Genomic DNA, 15,215 nt, shown 5'->3' on the forward strand with positions numbered 1-15,215 from the left:
AGCACCACTCTGGGTGGACTGCCTAGGATGGACTGGTGCAACAGGTAGATGCATCTCCCACTGTTGGCACTGGATGGCCACCAACCCTGATGTCTCTCTGCTCCCATGTCGCCCGCGTGGAGGAATAACAGAGTGAGCATTCAGCGATGATCCTCCAGGACTGTGAATTTGAGATTTTATAATTTATAACTACAAAAAAGTCCCTGCTCACTGCAGGGGGGTTGGACTAGATAACCTTGAAAGCTCCCTTCCAACCCAACCCATTCTATGTTTCTATAACATCTTAGCTTGCAGGCCAAAGACAGGGAGAGCAGCTCTGCCTTCGGTGTGCTGTACGACCTGCTAGGACCCTGCCTGCGTGGGGCCAGCTAAAGTATTAATTCACACAGGAGCCTTAGAAGGCAGCTCAGCAATGCCTTGAGGTACTGTGTTATACCAGGCATATAGTAATGCTCACGCGATTTTCTCCTTGGCATCAGGACCATGTCCCAGATGCTACAAATCAGCCCAAGAGCATCACCTGCCCTCAGAAAAGCCTTAAAAATAAATGGCCCAATATAAGAACCTGAATAATACACCAGATTTACTCCTTCAGAAAAGCAGACAGCCCCACTGAGCAGTCAGGGAACGCACCCAGCAGTCAAAACATGCAGCCACCCTGCTAAGAGGGCCAGAAACCAAGCTAGCCTCCAGATCTCCAGAGAGAAAGGGGGTGAAGGACAGGGGAGACATCCCCAGGGAGGCTGTGGGGACATGTCGGCAGTAAATGAGCTGCTTTCGAGTCACCATCAGGCAGGACTTTCGCAGTGACAGCACTCACTGCTGCAGACACACAGCAGTGCTGCGAAGGGACGGTTGGCAGCTGCCTCCTGCATGAATACAACGGGCTGAGAGAGGAGGATGCTGCTGTTAACTGAGCTGCAAGATGAATAGCTTGGACTGGTGCATGAACTGGGCTGACAGATGAGAAAGGACATTTCCATGGGAGGTTGTGAAGAAAGAACCAGTGAGATTTAGGAAGAGAGCCTGGAAAGGAGGGGAGGGAGGTCCTGTGCCTTTCTAAAAGCCATGCTTGAGTTAAGGCAGGAGCTATGGGTCTGACACAGGAGATGCTGGATGTCTCTCCGCAGCCTGTCCCGTGGCCGAGGGCTGGCACTTGGCTGCTCATTCATAAAATTACTGCTCCTCCCCGGGCAGCTCTGCAACAACAGCTTGGAGCTGCGTTTTCCAGCAACCCTTGCAACGCTGATTTCCACGAGACACCCTGGGCAACACCCACCCCTATGAGAACAGGCCCGTGGTCCTCTTGGCCAAGGAGCTCCAGCCTTTCTGCCACCCAAATTTGTCTGGGGAAAAAGGGCCAACTCCTTGCCCTGCTATCCCACCCCACGGTGACCGTCACCTTGACAGCCATCTGTCCTCGCTGCGGGGCTGCTCTCACATCAGAGGGCGGAGATGGATTTGAGTTGCAAAGGAAATGCCAAGCAGAACGAGAAGGGATACTGCTCAGGATCATTTAAAATAAAAAAAGAAAAAGAAAACAAAAACCCCAAACCTTACAAAATAATTAAAAGAAAGGGATGGGAGAATGTTCTCAGAGCAGTGTTAAGATTCATTACTCCCTCTAATTTGCAGCATTTCATGCTTACCAGGCTGAACTGCCACATTAAAATCCTCAAGGGCTGCCTAATTACTCTCTTCCTTCTTGCACCAAGCTAGGACACTCCAGGAGCACAAGAACTGGCTGTTTTCTATGCCTGGTCTGAATTAACAACCCTACACTTGCCCGTGCAGGTGTTTGTGTGTGAGCAGGGAAGGATATCCAAACTCCTCTTAGTAGAGCTGAATTTTTAGAAATGGGTCTAAGCCCAACCTCAGACAAGCCACGAAGGAGTTAAATGGGAAACTATTTTATTCAAGGGGGGACCCAAACGTATGACTCACGGGTGTTGTGGACTCCCCCTTTTCACCTCCAGCGTCGTCCAGGCTCCTATCAGCTGGTAATGATTATGGCTCCGAGCACCGACATGGAGAGAAAGTATTGTACCTGGACAAAATACTTGCTGAAAGGCTCTTCCTTCCTCTCCCACAAATTGCTTCCTCTCCTTCCCTTCCAGCTCAGAGGCTCCTGTACCACGACTAGCTGGCACGGGCTCACCGCGCTTGCGTTATCGCAAGGCTGCACCCCGGCCAGGAGCAAAGGGCTCCTTGCTTGTAGACCCTACAGCTGCCTGCCTCTAGGTCAGACAAAACACTTTGTCCTTAGAGGACAGGACCTGCTGGCCTGTGCTCTCCAGCTCTGTTCTCACTGAACACAAGATACCTTTGATATGGCATTGCAAAGGCATAGGATCAGCCCGAGAGAAGACAACGTGGGAAGGAGGCATGTGGTTGCTCAAGTCCCAGCCAGGTGCAGTCTTATGGGGGCAACCTACAACACTGCAGCCTAATAGTAGGGTGTTCAGAACAGACAGGCTTTTTCCAAAAATGTTATTTAAATAATTTTTTCCAGCCTCCTTGGGTGTTTCTATTGACGGGCATGGGACAACTCTGGGGTTGCCCTCCTGCCTACTAACACAGAAGTCTAGCTCTCTGGAAGAAACACTGTCAACGCAAGGACAGCTTCATACAGCCTTTTCTCCAGAGCCCAGGGAAGGTGCAGTTGAACCGTCAATCACTCTCTACACCAAACACCAGATAAGCACTCCATACCTCTTAGCCAAAATCTCTATGAACAAAAAAGCCTCAAGCCGTAAGCTACAAAATGAAAGGCCATCGGGGCCAGCAGCACATGGTCCACAGCAGGTCTGAGCTGCATTCCCAAAGCCCCTTCCTGCTCCCAGCTGTGCATCTGCCGTAGCTTTGCTTCGGACTTGAAGTGACGTGGCCCGGAGCCAGCAGGGCTGCACAGCATCCTGCATTAGCGACGTCTGCAAGGACTGGAAGGTGAAGCCACACTGATGAAAATTAGGAAACAAGACATCATTTCTTCTCAGATTGACTGCGGTTAAGCAGAGGAGTTAATTCCTGTGGGAAGTCATAGATAGTTAATCTCCAGATGTTTCTGAGCAGAGTTGGACATCTTTCCAGAGCAGCTGCTTCAGCCAAAATGCAAATTACTGAGCATTTACAGCAGTTACTTGCTGAAACAAAACTGTTGAAGAACGGAAAACTGAACGTCCCTTTCTGGCCTTTATCTCTTCCCTTCATCTGGTGGTATCTCTGTTCTCATCTAAGAGCTAATAACTCCACCAGGCTAAAGGTGGAACAAACATTTTTACTCTTAATTACATTTATATCAAGCTCTGATTTTTGTCAGTGATGTGCTTCAGCCGGGGGCTGAATCCAGACACCTCAGCCCAGCACCTTTCAGCCAGAGGGTTAATCTTGTGTGCAGGCACATGGGGACAAGACGTGTTCCCCCTCACAAACTCGGTGTAGTGGATTTAGTCTCAAAGAAATCCTGATGGGGTTAGGGGCTGTTAGCTCTGAGCGAGTAAACCCGCTGCAGCGATACAGCTTTTTGCAAGCACTTCAGTATGGCAAATGCTCCCTGGTTATATCTCCTCATCTACCGAGTGCGAAAAAGCATCACCCTCCATCTGCAGGGATCCTGGTCCCTTCTGCAAAGCACTCCGAGACCTACAGAAGAAGGTACTGTCTAACGGGTGGTTGTTACTGCAAACACCTCATGGAAAAAAAGTAATCGTTCATTAAAAAGTGCATTTGCAGCACAGCCAGGGCAGGGGCCAGGGTCACCCATCGTAGCAGGGAACTAGTGCAAGTGACTCCGTATCGCCAAAGCAAGCCTGGCTGGCAACATCTGCACAAAATCAACTGAAGATAAGCTGTCATATTTGGAGGCTGTTTCCAGCAAAGCACAGTGGTTTTTATCATGCTCCCTTATTTCCTCTGTTGTTTTTCCTCCCAGAACGTCGCTCCCTCATTGTTTAATGTCAACAAGACGGCGCAGGGAGAGACACAGCCAGCCAGCGGGTTTGCGTGGAGGGGCAGTGTTCAAATATGTTTTTTCCTGGGAATGTTGGGCTTAAGCCGGGGGTCCAGGCATCCCTGGGTGCCCGTCTCCTGCAGGAGCCAGCTGAGCGTGATGGCCGGGAGCTCCCTTTCCTTTGGATAACTCACACGGGACGCCTTTGGGCTCGGGATTTCCTCATTCCTTGCAGATATGAGTCACCCTTTGCAAACAGAGTTGTTGGAGCTGTGGGAGGAAAGGGCAGCCCTGCATGGTAAACACCCTAATAACCCCGCATCGGCGGCAAGCTCTGCCTGGCAAGAGCATTGCGCACAAAATGCGTTCGTGGCACTAGCCAGACTGGCCCTTCTGCTCAACACAGACGTTAAGGTCAGATGGGACCAGGACATATGTCTGCAGGCCTCCTGGCACAGGCAGCAGCAGCAAGCTCAAAGCAAAGCCGGTGGCAGCATCCCCCACCGGACTGGCAAATGCAGGAAGCTGGAGAGACGCAGAACTAGCGGGGACAGGGGCGGAAGAACAGCAAAAGGAGATGGCAGCAGGCCAGACCCAAAAGCAGGGGGAAGAGGAAGGCTATAAGGTCCCACCAGGCAGCCAGTCTCAGCCAAGAGAAGCAGGCAGGAGCTGAAGATATTCACTGCTCTGGGTCCAGCTCATCCAAACTTACTCGTGGTTTGGGGAGAACACAGAAGCTCAGTTTTGGATACCCTCAACACATCCCCAGGTGCTGCTGTTCAAGCACTGAGCCAGCCTTAGCAAGGCAGGTACATGTTACGTCAGGCTTATTCCCTAGGCCACAGCAGGGTTAAACCCCCTTGTAGATCAGCAGAAGTTGCATGACAGGTACTAAAAGGTAAGTTAACAGGCTTTGCCAATGCCAGCCCCATCTCTTCTCTAACCCTCCACGCCCCAGCACCCCGGCCCTGACCCTGGTTAATAATTGCAAGGCGCAGGCACAGAGCACAGCACCAGCACCAGCACAGCACTCCTGACCTCGCTCAGGAGCCCTGGCCCTTCCCAGCAAAACCTTGCTGACAGCAGGAACCTTCCCCAGGGCTCTCCTGGGTTTATACACGGCAGCCTGAACCGGGAGGGAGCTGCACAGGGGCACGGGGCTGGTATCGCCTTGCAAGGTCTGTATTCAAACGTGGCATGGCTTACACAGAGCAGGTTTTCAGGCATTGGAGAAATACAGCCTAGGAAGAGCAGAGTCACGCATGCAGAATAAAGCCACCTCCATCTGAGGCTGTCCAGCCACATGGGCCTTCCTTATCCCAAGAGGGCTGTCACCCCACAGATGCTTCGCACTGAGCACAGACCACCCACCCCGCGAGGTTACAGGAGTGTGGTGCCCTCCTCAGCATCCATTTTAATCATCATTGGTTGCAAAAGAAAAGAAAAGAAAACAAAAGGATGCTGTCTTTGTAGGAGTGGACTGAACATGTATTTCTATTATTTATTCAGGGCTTCTAACAGAATGGACCGGCTTCTTTTAAATCTGGTCACACTGGCTCCACTGAAAGCCTTGCACCATTTCAATACACTCACACTGGTTTTCCTGCCAGCTGGACAAAAACATTATGGTCTAAAGACAGACCTGTACCTCTGTGACCTGGCTAGATGGAAGCATGGAAGAGTCACAAGGCTTGAAGTAGCCTAGAGAGCTTTTTTCTTAGGCATTAATGCTTCTTTAAGAGGTTTGGGTAACCAGAAAATTCATTCAGAAAACTCATCATTAGGACAGATAAAATGCAGCACATCTCCATGCAAATGCTCTGCCTTCAATAGCTTCTGCAGCTTCTGGGATAATTAAAGCAATTGAACTTCAAAAGATGCGGAGACGTGTGCCCAAGGAGCAGAAGAGATAACGGGGCTGCAGCTACTCTGTAGGAGACTGAATCGAGGCAGCTGGATCCTACAAGATCGTCCCTCCCAGACTAGCTGTGCTGTGCATCCCTCTGGCTGGCCCAAAGCATCCCTCTGGCAGCTTCAGCCCAGATCACGTCATAACACCACCACCAGCCCCAGGGCTATGGGTTCCTTCTCCCTCCCTCACCTTCACCCCTTGGTGCAGGCAGAGCCCAAAACTCTGTCCCCTCAAAGGCCTCGAGGTACCAACCAGTCCTTCAGGTCTCCTGGGAGACTCCGGGCCACACGAGAAGTGTGTCCCTTGACCTGCTCCGGTTCAAACTGAACGGGATCCAAACATCACCTGCAATTTCAGCCAACGAGGGCTCCCCACTGCCTCCGACATCAGGCTCCACACCCCACGCTTTGCACCCAACCCTACAGCTCCTTGCCCCAAGTCAGGACTCAAACCTCTGCCAAGACAACATCTCCCAGCTTTGGCTAATAAACAGTTTTAGTATTTCCTCTTTGCCTGACCTAGACCCAAATAAAAGCACTGAGGCACTCTGCTCCTCTTCCTCCTCCAACTCAGTACGTCCATTTTCAGTCCTCCCCTTTCACAGGCTTCTAACTCCCTTGGCAGCCCCTTCCTGAGCCCCTCGTCCTACAAATCCCATAGCCACAACAGCAGGTATCCAGACCACACCTGGGTACTGCCTGACACCAGAAGAGCATTCCCCTTGTCAGCAAAACCTTCGGGCCGGGCCAGCAAGATCTGCTATTTTTTTATTTACCTCCTTTTCCCTCCCCATCTTTCATGAGCTTTTCTTTCTGTGACTCTTCCAAAACATCATGAGCACAAAAGTCATATTTAAAAGCCTGTAGTGCCTCAAGTTGCTGGTGCTTTTGAAGACAGAAGCCTCTATCAGGCAGTCTGAACCACCTCAAGTTTGTGAGGTTTATTAGAAATCTTTGTTACTGGATCCACTGAGCTCTTGTGAGCTGAAAGGTCTGACTGTAAGTTCCTGCTGTCCCAGTTCAAGCTCTCCAAGTCTTGTTTCTGCCTTGGATGCTGCAACTCCCCCACCCTCCCAGTCAAGTTTTTCCCCTTATTCCTTCATTTCAGCAGCACTGCTCTTCTCTAATAGAGAGGGAAGAGTTTGCCACACTACCCTTGGAGCTGAAAGGCTGCAGCCTTCCACCAGGCAGGGACTAGACACCAGCTTTCCTCCCCCAGGGAGACGGATACAGGTCATGATGCCGAGCACCGCAGGTTACCTCCATTCAGTCTCATCTCCCTATCAAGCATCTTCCCTAAGAAGTAGCAGGAGGTTGGACGGACACCCCTCATGGGCCACAGCAGGTCCGTGACCCACAGCTGGATGACCAAAGCCAACCAGCAGCGCGGGAGCTGATGCTACACACTGTGGCTGGCACACGCTGCAGCATTGCGATGTTTGCTGGGTTAGGGATGGATTATCTCCTGCTGTGGAGATGCTTTCAGCTCTTTGTGCATAGCAGGAATACTCAGGGAAGGACTGATCCATTTTACAAGGGACAGCGACCCCCAGAAAGCACAGGAGGTCTCCATTCACCAACACAACATGACTTTTGGTAGGGGGTCATGCTCTGGTGCAGCACCCATCTTTGCTTTTGCTTCCCTTCTGTAACAGGATGAGCCATCAGGATGGGATGCATCCCCATGTCATCCTGCTCCATGCGATCCAGAGGGCAAGGTAGGACCTCTGCACCCATGGGGTCCACATGGTCCTCTGGGCCCTTCCTGCGGTAACCCAGAAGACCCTGCCCTTTGCTAGCCCTTCCTTAGCACCCCGAGCTGTGCCCTTGGGCGGGTTCCCTGGGTCAAACTAACCATCACAAAGCCACAAGCACAAATAAATGATACTAAAACCCTGCTTCTCACACTGCAACTCCAACCTCATGTTTGGGAGCAAAATCCAAAATCCTCACTCCTCTGAGAGCTGCCCCTAAGGGACATCCCCAGAGGCTGGGATTACAGGCAGCATCATCAGGAGAGATGCAGGATAAAAAGCAGCCATCTACCCAGGTCAACAGATTTCTTCCAGGTGAGGATTTCTCCTCTTTTGAAGGCCTCTTGCTCTGCTGCAGCCCAGCACAGCTGGTGCTTGCTCCTGCTGCCGTGCCCAGCAGCAGGATCCATTGCCGCTGTTCTCATCCCAGCAAAAATACCTATCACTGCCCCAATGTCTGTCCAGAAACTCCGCTCAAGGCCGCAGCGGGCAGCGGCTTGTTTGCAGGAGGTTGCTCAGGGCACGTTAATACCCCACGGTTAAGGCCAGCGGCAGAGCATGGGTTGAGCACAGGGCTCCAGGATGGGGCTTAAGCCCCTGCCTCCTCTCCTAGGAGACATCCTGCTGGAAGTCCTTGCTCTGTATCTCTTTAGATAGCATGCTGCAGCAGCCCTGAGCTGGAGCAGAGAGTCACAGGGTACGTAAAAGACGTACCCCATGACATGGGGAAGAGTTTCCCTTCCCTGCATGGGACAGAAACCTGCTGCAGCCCTGGCCACAGCCCTGTGTTAGACGTGATCAGTCACTGCTCTCCTGCTCCTGCATGAAGACCTGCCAGACAGCCCAAGGCAAGACTTGCCAGGCAAGCAGCCAACGAACACCATCCCCATCCAATGCCCACGCAGCAGCCGATGGCCTGGTTCCTTGCAAAAGCAGAGTTTGCAGCTGCATCTTTTACCAATCCAAGACTTCTCTTTGCTCCTTTAATCATCCAGAGTAATCCTTACAGTATTTACACATGCTCGGACAACTGGTAGGACCAGCTCTTCAAGGCTTTCAGAGCAGCAAGCGTGCAAATACTTTGTAGGAAGCTCTTGCTTACCAGGGTGTGGTTTGCAAAATATAAAACAAACCAACTCCAAACTCTGAGCAGCAAACAGGCATGCTTCCTTCTTCTTCATAAGGGGACTGGGGGCAATGGTGGAACAATTCAGGATGGGCTGGGGTCAACCAGAGCCATCTGCATCCGGCACCAAGGAGCCAGGGAACCTCAAGCAAGTAGAAATGCAGTGTAACCTGGGACAGAGGGTGCTCACTGCAAGAGAGGGATGTGCTTTCTCACCCAGGGAATTCGCTGTATGAATTACCTGGAGATATAACAAAAAGGTGCAGCAACGACAATAAAAACACAGTGCGGGGAAAAGTATCTTGCTTTAAGGGAAGGCCAGGCAGGGGCAGAGCTGGAACCTTGTCCTTTTCACCCAGTGACCAGAGATACCTGCTGCCAGTCATGTTGTAACCCCGTAGAAAGCAGTGTGACGTGTCCCTTTCCCTGATGGTAAAAGCATAGCCCTGCCCTGGGCTGCTGCAGCCATATTTGATTAGTTATGGCCAGATTACAGGATAAACCTCGAAGCAATAAAACATGGCTGCAGCCTCCCTCCTCTGAGGACGAGCTCCAGCCAGCCAGGGAGACAATTTGCCCAATAAGCTAAGGAGGCACTTGCACGGTGGGGAGAAAAAAAACCTCTCCTGTGTATAATTTGGAGCTCCCCATTAAGGTTTTCCAGCCTCCCAGTGTTAAGGTGGTTGGGGTGCTTTACAGTCCCCTCTCCCCTTAACCTACATTCACGACCAATTGGATTGGCAGGACACGAGAGAGCAGAGATGATGCTCAGATGGACGGTGGGGGGACTAAAACTGGTCATTTTTGCACAAGGGCAAACCAAGGGACAGGGAGTGTTTTTCTGTGTTGGAAGAGTATTTTAAGGTAAAATCCATCAAAACATTATTGAATTGGGACATACCCCCTAGGGCACATCAAAGCTGCCTGCTGGATGAGCGAGCAAGCGGGGGATGAGGAGCTCAGTCCAGCCCCCTCTGAAGGGCTGTATCAAGCCCAACGGAGCTTGTTCTCTGACCTACATGCTGCAAACCCCACGGGTCCCCATGTGGCTTTGCAGGGGTATCATCCATCACATCTCCAGCACAGGAGGACCCCAAAGCATGAAAATCTGCAATATTGGCTGAAAACTAATGAATCGTACAGAAAGGCAAAAGCTGTTGAAGCCTCCCCAGTCCCAGAGTGTGGATCAGAAAGGAGGTTTTTTTTCCCCAGATGGGGAGAAAAACTCAGGAAACCATTCTTATTTCCACCATGACCTCAAGATGTTACCCCTATATTGAGAATGAGGTTCCCTCCTACAGTGTAAGCTAATTTAGCAGGAATAACCTATGAATGAAAAGACTCCATGGTGTGAAGGGGATAGCTAAGAGCAGGGGAAGGGTTAATCTTTCAGCCAGATGCTCGACTCGTGAAAAAAAGCAGCCCCATGAAGCCAATGGGTCTGTGTTCATTTTCTGCAGGGCCCAGAGCCTGGCTTTTTCTCCTTGAGTAATCAGCTGGAAGCCACCAGAGCCAGAGTAATCACTGCACCTCATTCTCCATCTGCAACCCTGCCCTCAGGGCCAGGAGATGGAGGAGCACTGCCTGGCCCAAGGCAGGTCAGTGCAAGCCCATGGTTGAGCCTTTTGTGCTCCACAAGCAGCTCAGAAGAGCAGGTGAAGGCTCAGGCACAAAGACATCAGCAAATAAACGGTACCCAAGTGTGTCTCATGGCATGAGCAAAGGGCAATGGACATGATGGACGCCTCTCTCATGCTGAAACCCTCCTGCAGGTATGGAAGAGGTTTCACCTCTGAACATCTGCAGAGAAAGGAGTTGACACCTCTAGAAACTAGTGAGGAGGAGGAAGGAGAGTGCCTGATCCCAGCCTTCAAAGCACCGCTGCATCCTTTTCATTCTCCACTATTAACCTGCTGCAGCCCTGCTTGGAGTAAACGCTAGGAGAGGGGTCTTGGCACCTCTGGACCAGCCAAAATTATCCGGTAACGAATGCAGAAGTGTGAACAGATTTAGAGGATGCACCCGTTCTTAGTATCATCATACCCCAGCACAAATGTTATCTAAATCTCCTCTTGGGATCAGATCCAAAGCCTTCTTAAAGCATTGATGCTTTGTTATTAATCTGTGCTGCAACCAGGGAAGGGGGAGCTGGATTTTTTTTTTTTTTTGAGGCATAATCAAAACCAAAAAATTATCTCTGACATGGCTGGGCTTCGTCTGCTTCATGCCGAGAGTCCCACTCGGCTAACACAGCCCTTCCCAAAGGAGATGCCAGGACAGGATCTCTGGACTAGAGACTCCTGGCCTCCTACCTCAACAAGCCCCAAATCCTCTTTATATCACAGTCAGGCACCTTAGAAGAGAGGTCATGTGCCCTCATTAACACTCTCTTACCCTCCTCCCATGGGATGTAGCTGCAAAGCCTCTAGATAAGCCTCCCAAGCTAAACGGAATGAATTCACACCCGTTCGTCCCTGCACCAACACTGTCCTCCAGTTTAAACAGCTCTTCTGCCTCCCTGGTGTTCACCCCTTGGATGTATTTATAGGCAGCAAGCACATCCCCTCTCAGCCTTTGTTTCGCTGGGCTTTTATAGCCTCTGTATAATAGCTCTCCATCCCTCTGATCAGCCTCACAGCCCTGTTTCCCTGCACCTGCTCCAGGCTGAGTTAATCCCTCTCAAGCACCAGCTCTCAGAGCCTGGTCCTTTCACATTAACTCTTCCATACCCTTGTCCCACCAGCACCCTCTGCCTGGTTCCCCTCGCCTTTTTGCAATCCTCCCAGAGGCACCCAGGGACCAAAGCAGCCCCGAACCCCCAGGCTCTGCCATCTCGATGTGATTCAACCTCCACACATAGCACAAAGCCCAGCCACACAGCACCTCACTGTATGGCCTGATGTATGTCCTAGGGGACACCCCCTCACCCCACAACTCATCCTTGAGGGCAGCCGGTTCCCTCTGGATGAGCATCTCATCCGCCCCCTACGGATGGTGCTGCTCGGCTTGGTTCCGCAGGCAAATTTTCACATGGAAAATGAGAACGAGCACAGATCTTCCCCTAAAGGCTTTAAGCAGATTTAAGCTCCCCTGCGTGGCGTTAACCTGTCCAGCAGTGCCCTTTGCCACCTCCCTTAGCCCCCAGGCAGAAGTCTTCTCCACTGACATACATATTTAGTGTGTGTGGGAGTAAAGCCCATCAGATAAAGGAGACCGTGTTGTATCTCCTTTGCCTAAAAATGAGAGCAAAGCTACAGGTCAGTCCAGCACATCCCCCTTTGGTTGCAGTCCTGGGGTTCCACCTCCCACCGCCCCGGGGGGCTTGACGATGCCCACGGTAGTTCTCCAAGGGCATCCATCACCAGTGAGAGGGCTCCCTTGAACAGATCGCGCTATGGGGGAGACAGCAGCCAAGCAGGGATTTTGCTGGGCTCGTGGCCATGTGAAAGCCCCACCTAAGTAATTTCTTACCACAACAGGCAAGGACTGGGGGCTGGTGGCAGAGAGCAGGGTTGGACTTGACTCTGCCATGAACCTCCCGAGTGCCTTGGTCATGTCACTTTGCCCCCTTTTTTGTGTGTCATTGCTTTGCAGGCAGGATTATTGCTTCTGTGTGTCACACAGAGCGTCCCTGGGACATGGCAAAGGGGCTTGACTTCTATCCTGAGCAGGGCCTGCTATAGCAAGCCTTCCTGAAAACCTGCTTTGCCATTCACTAATGCCTTGATCCTCCACTCTGCTGCCAAGGAGAAAGTTTTTCCCAACCACTTCTGGCGTGTGGCTCCTGGCAAGCGCCAGACACCGAGCGAGCCAGCCCCCACGCAAGCAGCAGCGCTTGTACACACACCCCCATTGCAGGGGGGAGGATTTAGACCTCACAGCCCAAGGGTGGAGGGTCTCTCAGAGAGCATCTGTCAGTCCCTCTTGGGTTTTTCAACCGTGCTACTTGCAAGGTTCATGGGCTGGAGCTGAGCCCCAGGTGATTTGCATTGAAGAATTACTTTAAGTAGGAGGCAGCCTATATTCCTCAGAAAGGGGCTGGGGGAATGGATCGCACTGGCGGGATGGATGTGACAGTAGTGAGACATTGCACTTAGCTGGAGCTAAATGGTAAGCACCTGGATCAGGCCCCAGCTCCTCCACCCATGCCTGGCTCTCCTACTTTTCCCCCTCCCTGGTTCTTGCAGCCCCAAGGATGCTCCCAACAGGTGATACCTTCTCTCACCTGCATCCATAAGCTTGCCCCTCCTCAATTCACCGCTACCACAAGCAGCTGGCTCGCCAGGCTCTGTGCCTCTGCCTTGGGCTACTGACCACCCACATACAGAGCATGGGGTGGGAGATGTGGCTGCAGGGACCCCCTCACTCCAGCATAACACCAGTTCAGCACACCCGGACACCAGACTAACCTGGGAGCAGGATCTGAGCCCCCTAAGATGCGAGAGTGGATGGAGGTGAAAGATGCCCCAGGGAAAGCCTGCAGCACGGTGCTTGCTGGATGCAGCAAGAAAAGCAGCTGAGGATTTCACAGCATCCTCCGCTACCCGCCGTGCTCGCTGCCCTGCTTTCATCTCCATTTGCCACATCTGCCCGCGCTCCCCACCAAGCCCAGAGCTAACGCAGCACCCAGGCAGAAGTGTAACAGTACTTGGCAATAAATAATGAGCAATAAATTCAAGCACAGCACTTGGGTGGAACTGCGGGGTCAGGCGAGCAGCCTGGGCTCACCTGGCACTACGGGAGTGGGAGGTGAGGGAGAGAGGACCAGAGCCGCTTCTGCTGGGACACCCTCCACTAGAAAGCACTGGGCTGGGTTCTCAGGTCCAAAATAACGTTCTTCAGGGCAGGAAGAAAGGGAGAAAGGGATGGTGCCTCCCACCCCCGGGATAGGGGCAATCCAGATTCACATCTCTACCTGGAAACCCGACAAGACATCAGCCTCCTGCGCCCCAGCAGCAGCCTGGCCTGCCCCGGGGTTAGGAGCTTTCTCTTGCTTTAACTTTCCGTGCAACTTACTAAAAGCTCTTGCATTTGTCCCAAAAGAAAATGGAACAAAGAACAATACTGAAACCTCAGGATTTTTTCCCCGGCACAGAAATTCTGCTCTCCAGCCAGCACCGATCTCCGCGAGGCCTCGCCACTGAAAGTTTCTGTCCAGCTGAGCTCCGCCAGCAGAAACAACCCGGCCTCGGAGCAGCTGCGGGGTTTTAACAATCCCGGGACGTGACTTTCGGGTGCACCGGCCCTGAGCACCCCGACTTCCAGCATCCCTAAAAACTAGACCTCACGCCAGCGCTCGCTAAAGGCAAGGGCAGTAACGTGCTCCCCGCAAGGCAGCACAGGCGAGGAGGCGGGTGCTTGCTTTCTTTTGCCCTACAATAATCGTACACACACACACACACACACCCCCGCAATGCAGCTCCCCCCCCCGCACCCGATTCCCGAAGCCACAGGTGCCCTGAGCATCCCCCGAGGGGGAGGCTGGACCCCGGGGCAGGGCGCGGGGTGGGGGAGAGCAGCGGCGGGGATGGGGGGGGTGCAGAGAGAAGCCGCCCCCCGCCTCCCCCGGGCCGGGGCTCGCCTTACCTGCCGGTTACCGGTGCTGTTCCCCGATGCCGGCGGCTCCGGGAGCGCCGCTGCCCGCAGCGCTTCGCCTCCCGCAAGCACCGCCCCGACGGGGCGGGCAGCGGCCGCCGCGCCTGCGCTGGGACCGCACCGGGGACCCGCACCGGGAACCGGGAACCGGCTCCGGGGACCGCACCGGGGAGCCGCATCGGGAAGGGGAACTGGCACCGGGAACCCGGAACAGACACCGGGAACCGGGGACCGGCATTTCCCACCGCTGGGAACTGGGACCGGCACCGGCCGGCAGTGGGAAATGGAGGCGGCACCGGCTGGCGCTGGTCCAGGACCTTCGCCCCGGACTAAGGGACCAGTCTGGTGAACTGGGAAACCTCACTAGGAACTGGAATTTGGGATTTGGGTGTGTTGCCCAAGCACCAGGACTTGGGATCATCTGGGAAATGGGTCCATCACCCAGCCCCCCCGGCGGGGCTGGTACTGCCCAGATGGGGAACTGGGGCTGCCCAAGCACCAGCACCACCAGTCCAGGAAACTGGGACCAGTGCTTGGATCACTGGGGCACTGGCAGCAGCCACTGGGACCTCCCAGGCACTGGCACTTGGACCAGCACTGGGAACGGCATTGCGATGGCACTGGATACCGGGACAAGGTCCCACTGGCTCTGCCTCGGACCTGACACCAGAACTGGGAACTGGGCAAACTGGAACACCACGCACCAGCACCAGCTGGGCACTGCCCACCAGGGCCACCCAGGCACCAGGCAGCTGGGGTGCGTTAGGACATCACGCTTAGAGGGTGCAGGGGAGAGTCACTGTAGGTCATGGGATTTGGGTGCAAAGGGAACATCCCCCAGTCAGGAATAAAGTGGGGCAGGATCACTGGGGTTGAATGA

At 53.2% G+C, this 15,215-nt stretch overlaps 1 protein-coding gene across 2 annotated transcripts in view; it reads right to left on the reverse strand.

The window, feature by feature from the left end:
• The window catches only part of CAPN5 (calpain 5), a 59,746-nt gene extending 45,289 nt beyond the window's left edge, over nucleotides 1-14,457 (reverse strand). The window contains exon 1 of one of the 2 annotated variants that reach the window (XM_064441500.1): nucleotides 14,327-14,457. The gene's annotated coding sequence lies outside the window, so the exon portion shown is untranslated. Of the gene's footprint in view, nucleotides 1-2,047; nucleotides 2,069-14,326 lie in introns of those variants that run through there. The other variant, XM_064441501.1, reaches the window with a different exon arrangement.
• Between the last annotated feature and the right edge of the window lie 758 nt (nucleotides 14,458-15,215).

The sequence above is a fragment of the Phalacrocorax carbo genome, chromosome 1 (assembly GCF_963921805.1).
Source record: "Phalacrocorax carbo chromosome 1, bPhaCar2.1, whole genome shotgun sequence".
Lineage (NCBI taxonomy): Eukaryota > Metazoa > Chordata > Aves > Suliformes > Phalacrocoracidae > Phalacrocorax > Phalacrocorax carbo.